This window comes from Hypanus sabinus, chromosome 8, assembly GCF_030144855.1.
Source record: "Hypanus sabinus isolate sHypSab1 chromosome 8, sHypSab1.hap1, whole genome shotgun sequence".
Lineage (NCBI taxonomy): Eukaryota > Metazoa > Chordata > Chondrichthyes > Myliobatiformes > Dasyatidae > Hypanus > Hypanus sabinus.
In genome coordinates this window covers 78,468,871-78,479,059 of record NC_082713.1, presented here as the reverse complement: position 1 = coordinate 78,479,059, position 10,189 = coordinate 78,468,871, and positions in this window count along the sequence as shown.

Sequence of the window (10,189 nt, the reverse complement as noted above, 5' to 3'; positions counted from 1 at the left end):
CGGCCGCTAGCGTACGGAACTCCACGGAGTATTCGGCAACACTGCGTGAGCCTTGACGGAGGACGAGCAGACGCTTGGCGGCATCCCTACCGGGGACGGGATGGTCAAAAATCTTCCTTATCTCTGAAATAAAGGTGAGGAAAGAAGAGCAGGTCTCTGGCTGATTGTCCCAAATCGTGGTGGCTCAAGCTAAGGCATTTCCTGCAACGACGCCATGATTATTTTCGCTTGGTCAGTGGCGTAGGTGGCTGGCTGCTGGTCGAACTACAAGGAGCATTGCAGTAGAAACGCCCGGCACTTCCCCAGATCTCCAGCGTAGGGTTCTGGTTCGGGTACGTACGGCTCTCTTGACGGACGTGTAGTGGGCCCATCGGGCGTCGCCACTATAGACTGTCTGGGTTGGTCAGACAGAGCTCCTGGGGTCGACGGGGTAAGAAGGACGGATACTCGGTCGACCTGTTCACTGACCTTCTTTCCGTCTACTGTCAGGGAGCGGAGGTTCTCCCTGACATCCCGGAGCAGCTGATCGTGCAGGCCCAGTAGGGAGCCCTGGCTGGCGAGGGCTTGTTGCAGGAGATTCGAGTCCGCTGGGTTCATGTTGACCAGTTTGTTCTGTTGCGGGGTGGGGGTGCGACTGAGGAGAACCCGAGTGCAGGACACCGGCACGTCGACTGAGTTGGCAAGGCTGGCGTAGACCTGAACATAGAACAGGAAACCGGAGGAATCTTGACAAGGAGACGGGATCTACAGGGACTATCTAGAAACTAGTGCGGAATTTAGAATTAACGGTTCTAATCAGACTAGGGAACGAAGTATCACACGAGAATCGAGCAACAAACTGGCAACCTGTGATCGTGTCACCATCGTATTTATTCCCCAGTCTCTGATGAGAACCAGGTGTACAGTAATTGGGTAACAAGCAGCAATTGACTGAAATTTGGGCAAAATCAGGGAGAAAGAAGTGTTAAAGGGGAAAGGCCACCCGGAATCTTGACAGTTTGTGTTCTAACTGTAGATAAGGGGGGAATGAACAAAGGAAGAATAGTTATGCTATCTTGTATGTGTGAACTGAGCGGGAGGTCGCGGTCTTTTTTTCGGGAGGCAAGCGAGGAGGACGGACGTGTGAGGAGCGGACAATGGTTCCAGGGCGTCGGATACTGGACGTCGGCGGTTCGGACGGTGGCTGAAGGCTCCGAGGGTCATTGTGGATGGAACCGGAGGCGTGACTCCAATGTATTAACATGTACACAAACTGATAAACTTACCGATTTGGAGATTTTAGGTTATCTGTTTCTACTAACCCATCACTAAGAGATAACTAAAAAGTTGCAGTTATTTATTCGCCTTTGGTGGATTGCCTGATATTTGTGTTGCCAGCGTGTACTTGGGGGGGGGGGGGGGGGGCATTACACCGTATTTACACTGAACTATTGCACTGTTGGCGGATCACCCTAGGCGAACGGGGATAAATTGGGGCCATGGATGCTAGATGTCCATTAGTTTTGCATGATGTGATGGAGGAAGATTTGTCCATTCCTCCTTGCAAATTGCTCAAGCTGAGTCAGATTAATAGGGGAGTGACGGTGGGTGACAATCTTGAGGTCTTGCCAGAGATGTTCGCTCGGATGAAGATCAGGACTCTAACAGGGCCACTGAAGGCCATCAATTTTCTTCAGCTGAAGCCACTTCATGATTGCTCTGGCAGTGTTCTTTGGGTCGCTGTCCTGCTGAAAGACGAACTTCCTCTACTAACTTTTTATCCAGGATCTCTCTGTATTTAGCAGCATTCATCCCCGCATCAATCCTGACCCGTTTTCAGTCCCTGCTGCTAAGAAGCATCCCCACAGCATGATGCTCCCTCCCGCACACTTTACATGGTTCTATCTAGCTGATGTGACATTGAATCGGGGTGACATGAAAATAATGAACACTGAGTTGCACTGAATATGGACTCTTTCAATTCTAAATTCTTTTTATGTTTTATATTCTGTGTTTCAGCTCGTTCCTTCTCCTGGGTGGAGGGGAAGGGGTTGATCGGGGTCCATGGTTTTCTTTGTTTCATCCCTGGAGTAGACAAATCTCAGGGTTGTACACTGCATACATACTTTGACAATAAATGTACTTCAAATCCTTTGAAACTTGAATGTCCTGCTGACTACATCACCTGAAAAACGAAATGGTGCAATAAAGAGCACTGAGAGATGTGCGTAGATAAAACAGAAACTTAACAGTTTCGATTTGAGGGAAGACACAAAAGACTGCGGATGCTGGAATTGGGAATAATAGACAATCTGCTAAGGAACTCGGCAATTCCAGTAACATTGAAAATTGCTTCCACCCACAGACGTTGATTGGCCCTCCGAGTTCCTTAAGCAGCTTAGTGGTTAGAGGGAAGAATCGATTATTTAATGCTGCATTCTACGAGACTGTGTTGCCCTTAAGGCATTTATTTAGCTCTATTACATTTTCGCTCTAGTAATTCGTTTGTAATTGTTTTCTAGTTAAAGTTAAGGTGGATAACTGCGTTGCAGTTGTTGAAGGTAAATTCATTATCTGTGATGTATTACGGCATGTGATGACGTCACACTTGGTTTTGCCGTGTCTTGTGGGAAAATACCGGTTTGGAGAAACGGGAAGGTGGGGGCTTGTGTGTGCAGGATCAACGCGAGAAAAGCTCCATTTCTATGCACTAAGAAACATCATAGCAGCAACGCCGTAAGTTCATAAGACAGTCGATATGCTGAAGTAAAAATGTTAACACTGATTCTGTTAAAAGAAATGACAGTTGATAAAGTTTATTTTCTTGTGCTATTGAAAGCGTTGCTGGAAAGTTTGTGTTGAAGTGTGTTTAAAGCTGTTGATGGCATAGGTAGATTCTGACTGTATGTTGTAATTTAATGAGATTTTAATGTTGTAGTTTTACTTTTACAAGTAGTTATGATGTAAATGTGATGCCAAAAAGGGAATGAATACTGTATATATTTTGTATTGTTTTATCAACAGTTTTCACCATACGTTAATGTAGAAGAGTGAACAGTAAACAGTTAATCTTACTGAGATCCTGTCCTCATTGACTTTCGTTTAACTTGGTGTTAGTTCAGAGTTTCTACACCCTGCACAAGAACACTACAATGAAAAGGCTGCATTATTTTGTGTTTCAACAAGTGGTACGATGGCCACGCAATCAAGCGTCAAGTCGATGCCATCCAGTGACAAGAGCAGTAAGTAAGCAGTAAGTTAGCAAGAGCTAAAGCAGAATCTGCCAAGGTGCGAGCGGCATACGCTGAACAAGAAGCAAAGCTGAAAATGGAAAAGGCTACCAGAGAAGCAGAAAACCAGTTGGAAATGATAAGGGTAGAAGCAGTTAGAGCAGAGAAACTGCTGGTGCTCCACTGAGAAGCCAATGCAGCCATGGCAGAAGCAGAAATATTAGAAAGCGCTGAAGAAATGCACGTTCTAGATGAAGCAGTAAAATCTACTTGAGAAAGGACCAGATTGGAATGCACTAGCGAATATGTCCAATCTCAAAATGACCTGAAGATTCATTCTTCCTCTCCATACTTACCTGTCAATGTCCCATTTCATGAGGAGTCACTTGGAAGCCCAATTGCATCGCATCCATCTGAGGAAGACAATTTATGCTTTCAACCTTGTGACGAACTCAAGACTGAAAGGGCTGACGATAAATACTTGAAGAGACCAAACTTACCAGATTTGACGAGAGAAGAGGCAGAGGCTAAAGTCAGAACAGCAAATCCCATAACGAATATACACGCTCAGCCTTATGCCCGCCGATATATTTCCCCAGCCAGCATGCCACTTGCAGTGGAGCCCAAGGCACAGTATTTAGCACGATAAAATATTGTCACTTCAGGACCATACCAGTTTGACAATAAGCCTGAAAATTACCATGCATGGTACTCCTCATTCGCAAATGCAACTGGCGGAGTCCAGCTCACAGCAACCCATGGGTTGGACCTTATGACTCAATGGCTGGGAAATTAATCAAGTGAACAGGTGAAATGCATACATTCAGTGTACATCAACAACCCCAAGCTAGCCTTGCACAAAGCATGGGAGAGACTTCGGGAGTGCTATGTGGCCCCTGAAATTATTGAAATGGCACTATTTCGACGACTGGAAAATTTTCCTAGGGTGTCAGCCAAGGACCACACTAAACTAAGAGAACTAGGAGATTTATACATGGAGATTGAAGGCGCTAAAGAAGACAGCTATTTAACTGGCCTATCATATCTAGATACTTCATACAGATTTGGACCAATCATGAACAAACTTACATTTGGGCTGCAGGAAATGGTGTTTATTGGCTCAGAGTACAAGGAAGAGAACAGTGGTTGATTTCCTCCCTTTAAGTATTTCACTAGGTTTGTGTGCAAGGAGGCAAAGAAGCGAAACGACCCTAGTTTCATGAGTCAAATGAGTTCACACCAAGCCAGTCAAATCCACTTTGAACAATTTTAACATCAATAAACCTGTCTCAGTGTGTAAGACCGAAGTCTCCACAACTAACAATGACCCTAGCAAGAATTGTCCATTGCACAACAAACCCCAGCCCCTCAAAAAATGCAGAATGTTTAGAAAAAAACCCTTTGACGAGTGAATGGCTCTTCTCAAGGAGAAAAGAATATGTTTTAAATGCTGTTCCTCTACTTCTCACCTCGCTAGAGAGTGTACGTTCCCTGTAAAGTGCTCAGAATGCAACGGCACTAATCATGATGGGGCCATACATCCCAGCCTGTTACCGCAAACAGACAAAGCTCCTTCAACCCTCACAAGAGGACGGTGGGGAGAGAGAGGATCACCCTGATACAACTGTCATTAGCTCAAGCTGTACAGAAGCTTGCGGTCAAGGTCAGTCAAGTTGTTCGTGTTCAAAGATCTGCCTCACTAAGGTGTACCCTAAGGAAGCCAAAGACAAGGCCATCAAAACCTATGTAATTCTGGACGACCAGAGCAATCACTCACTAGTTAGACCAGAGTTCTTCGATTTGTTCAACCTAGAGAGTATTCAATTCCCATACTGCCTTAGAACTTGTTCAGGCAGCGTAGAAACATATGGCAGGAAGGCGGAAGTCTTCCAGCTCAAGTCGCTGGATGGTAAAGTTATCATCTGTCTCCCTCCGCTCTTGGAGAGCAATGAAATCTTGAATAACCACACCGAGATTCCAACACCAAACACAGTTCTACACCAGCCGCATCTCCACCACATTGCCAAGCACATTCCAGAACTGGATCCAGAAGCAGAAATACTCGGGAGAGATGTTCTCAGGGTGCATAAGATCAGGCAGCAGGTCAATGGACCACACGATGCTCCCTTCGCCCAACGCCTGGATATGGGCTGGGTGGTGATAGGAGAGGTGTGCCTTGGCAATGTACACAAACTGACAGTTAACACGTTCAAGACCAATGTGCTAGAGAGTGGCCGCCATTCAATTTTTCAACCCTGCACAAGCTTTATGTATATCAAGGAAGCAAGACAAGGATTTAACAAGCGTAGAAAAGTAACCGAGAAGACACTGGGACATTCGGTCTTTGCTCAAACTGAGCATGATTATAAACTTGCTCCACCAGCAGAAAAAACTCAAATGAGTGAGACATTTGAGCTGATCGAACCCGAAAGAGGCTCGGAAATTCGGCAGCAAATACAAACCGGTGTCACTTACCTGGAAAAATCAATTTGTACCACTGAATCTTTCAGCAGTTCTCCACCTTGAGTTCCTTAGTGAGAGGATTTGTGTTCCTCATCCACATGGCCAGATCCCACAAACACTCATCCCAAAATAGTAAATGCAAGGGATGGCACAAATGTGACTTACCTCCCACTGTGGGCGAATTGGCCCAGGCAAAGGATGTTACCCTTAAAGCTACCCAAAGAGCAGCTTTTGCAAAGCAGCTTTCAGCCCTCCAAGCTAATAAACCAATACCAAAGGACAGCCCTTTGAGGAAACTCAGCCCGATCCTGAAGAACAATGTCATTTACATTGGAGGCCGGTTAATACACTCTCACCTTTCAACTGCAGAAAATAGCCCAGTAGTCCTGACCAAAGACAGCCACATGTCCTTACTGCTCTCACGCCATCACCATGAACAGGTAAGGCATCAGGGCCGTCACTTGACGGAGGGAGCAATCAGGGCAGTGGGACTGTGGAGGCAAAACACTGATCAATTCAGTACTCCACAGATGTGCAACCTGCTGGAAACTGCAAGGGAAGCTGGAAGTTCAACCTATGGCGGACCTCCCACCAGAACGCCTTGAAGCCTGCCCTCCTTTTACATATGTGGGGCTCGATGTATTTGGTCCCTGGACTACCACCAGTAGATGTACCAGAGGGGGACAAGCAGAGAGCAAACGGTGGGCCATCGTGTTCAGCTGCATGAGTTCAAGAGCAGTACACATTGAAGTCATCGAATCTTTAGATACATCCAGCTGTATTAATGCTCTCAGGTGCTTCTTTGCGCTAAGAGGCCCTGCAAAACAGTTAAGATCCGATTGCGGCACAAACTTTGTTGGAGCGTCCAAGGAGCTTGGGATGGACAAAACGGTGCAAAGGTACCTCAGTGAGCAGGGATGCAACTTGGAATTCAACACACCACAAGCCTCTCACATGGGAGACTCATGGGAGCAGATGATTGGCATCGCCAGAAGAGTCCTTGATTCAATGTTTCTGCAGCAAAGCACCCGACTGACCCACGAAGTACTGTGCACACTAATGTCAAAGGTCACAGCCATTATAAATGCACGACCACTCCTACCTGTGTTTTCTGACCCGGAAAGCCCCTTCATACTCTCACCATCAATGCTCCTTACGCAGATGGCAGGAGCTCCCCCTCCACCTGGGGACTTCTCCAATAAGGATTTGTAAAGGTCTCAAGATGGCGCTTATGGAGTAAACTGCTGTTAGGCTTCGCTCCAAACCTTTTACGTTTTTTTAACTTACAAGCACCCCTTAAATGATCTTTTTATACTTATTCTAAAGGGGTCTAAACATACAGAATTTTTCTTTTTAACTATTTGAACTATTTTCAACTCACTGAAATGTCTAAAGCAAAAGAATTGAAACAGATGAAAGAACTGATAACTTTAGAAACAATTGCGAAGCTTATAGAAGATAAATTTGAAGGACTGGAGAGAAAAATAACCATAAAGCTCTCTGCGTTTGATGAGCGTTTAAAGTCATTTGAAGAAAAACTTCAAACACTTACACTGGAATTACAAAAACAACAAGCAAGTATTTTGGCTCTTGAAGAAGCCGCTCGCAAGAAAGATCGTATAATTGAAACTTTGCAACAAGAGCAAAACTCGACTTCTCAACAGATGGATCGTTATAAATCTAAAATTACTGATCTTGAAAATCGCTCTCGAAGACAAAATCTTCAGTTAATTGGGATTCCAGAAAAATTTGAGAGCGGTGATCTTACCGCTTTCTTCTCTAAATTTCTAATGGATGTCTTTGGTTCAGAAGTTCTGGACTCTCCTCCAATAATCGACCGTGCACACCGTGTCTCTCACTTTCGTTCTGATTCAAATTTGAAATCATGACATTTAATTCTCCGGATCCATTACCCTCATACCAAAGAGCTTCTGATTCGGGCAGCCTGGAAAATGGGTATGATTAGTTTTAAAGAATTTAAATTTCGTATTTTGGAAGATTATAGCCCTGAAGTTTTAAGGGCAAGAATGGCTTTTAGATCGGTTATGTCGAAAATTCACCAGAAAGGCTACAAGCAAGCGCTGTTATTTCCAGCACACTTGAGAGTTACTTGTGAAGACGGAACTTTTCGGCTGTTTAAATCTCCAGCGGATGCTCAAAACTTTTTGGAACAATGACACTCTATCGGATTGACTAATGTAATAATTAGTCTATAGATTTGGATCTTTTACAGAATGATGTTTTTTTTTTGGGTATGGCTTACATGTATTTTTTATATACGGTAAAAGTTTTTTTTGGTTTATTCTGACTTTATTAATTTTTTATATATTATTAATCTATTAGCTTTGAAAATAACTTGTTAGGGTTTTTTAGTTTGTATACGCTTTTTTATATTTTTAACATTTAAATATTAAGATTTAAAAAAAATTGGCGTTTCTTCTTCCCGACAGACTTTAGTGCTTGGAACGTCATATCCGTTTTGACGTGTTTGAAAGTTTTAAACTCTCATTTAAAATACCAATTTAATATTATTCATTTGTGGGTTTTATCAATTTAATTTTTTGGAACCCTTTTGTTTTATATATATAATATTAATTTTATATTTTAACTTTTGTTATACTAACCCTTTCTTATATTATGGGTTGTTTGTATTTTTTTCAATTTTTTTTTGTCTGAGTTGCTGTCCTGAGACACGGGGGTAATTTTAGTATTAGATTGCCTGCTTGCCTCTTTTTGGCTTTTTTCCTGGGGTTTTGAGGATGGAGGGAGGGGGATTTTTCCTTTTCTTTTTTTTTTCTTTTTGCTTAGTTTTATTTCATGGGCTTATATGAAACTACAAAAATGTTTGCAGTGCCGTGACTTCCGGTTTCTCCTTGAACTCACTTCCTTCTTCCGGGTTCATGAGCTCACTTTATTTTTAAACTTATGTGTTAAATGTAATAAATATTGTCAATATGGATAGGATTATTCATTTTGTTTCTTGGAATACTAATGGTTTAAATCATCTGATCAAATGGAAAAAAACATTCAAAGTATTCCATAGATTGAATGCCAATGTTATTTTTGTGCAAGAGACTCATGTGAGGAAGGTGAATAGTCAACGCTTTTTTCGGTTTTGGAAGGGCAAAAGCATTACTCAAATTCGCAAGCCAAAGTAAGAGGTGTTTCCATTTTTATAGACTCATCAACTTCTTTTATACATCATGAAACAATTTCAGATCCACAAGGTAGATTTTTGCTTATTACTGGTCTACTTTTTAATCAAAAAATTGTTTTAGTTAATGTTTATGCTCCAAATACTGATTGCCCTGAATTTTTTAAATGCTTTTTTACATCTTTTCCTAATCTGAATCAATATAGATTGATAATGGGTGGGGATTTTAACTGTTGTTTAAATCCTTTGATGGATAGATTCAAGCCCACCCAAATTCTTCTGAATAAATCAACTTCTCTTATTAACTCTTTTATGATTGATTCAGCTATTTGTGAAATTTGGCGTTTTCTACACCCTAATGACAAAGAGTTCTGATACTTTTCCCTTGTTTATCATAATTACTCAAGAATTGATTACTTTTTCATTGATCACCATTTACTTACAGATGTTACTGATTGTAAATATGACTCTATTACCATATCTGATCATGCACCTCTGAAGTTATCTATTAAAATAACGGATTCATATATCAATGCTAAATTTTGGAGGTTTAATCCTATTTTATTGCAGGATTTAGACTTTGTTAACTTTATTAAACAACAAATTGATTTGTTTTTCTCAACAAATTCTACAACAGAGATCTCTAGTGGAATTTTATGGGATACTTTTAAAGCATATATTTGTGGACAGATTATTTCATACTCTGCTGGAGTTAGGAAATGAACGAATTCTAAAATATTAACATTAGTTGATAAAATCAAAGCAATTGATAAGATATATTCAATGACTCCTAGTAAAGAACTTTATAAAGAAAGGGTGGAACTTCAAATGGAGCATAGTTTATTATTAACCTCTTCGATTGAAAGTCAGTTAATTAAATCAAAATCCCAATTCTATATGTATGGAGATAAGTCTGGTAAATTATTGGCTAACCAATTGAAAATTGTTTCGGATAAACGACAGATTACTAGGATTCGTAAACAAGATGGTACTCTGACGATTGACCACAAAGAGATAAATAAAGCCTTTCAAGATTTTTATAATTCCTTATATCAATCAGAATTCACTAAGGACTTTTCTATAATAAATGAATTTTTAAGGAAGTTGAATATTCCAAAAGTAACTGTTGAGGATAACGTATTTTTAGTTACACCTATTATGGATTCTGAAATAGAAAAGGCTATTTTTTTCAATGAATTCTGGTAAAGCTTCTGGTCCAGATGGTTTTTCCGCAGAATTTTTTAAATCTTTTCCTTCTGTACTTTCTTCTTGGCTTTATAAAATTTTTAAAGATGCATTAAGTGTAGGCAAATTACCACAATCTTTTTATGAAGCTTCTATTTCTTTAATTCTTAAAAAAGAT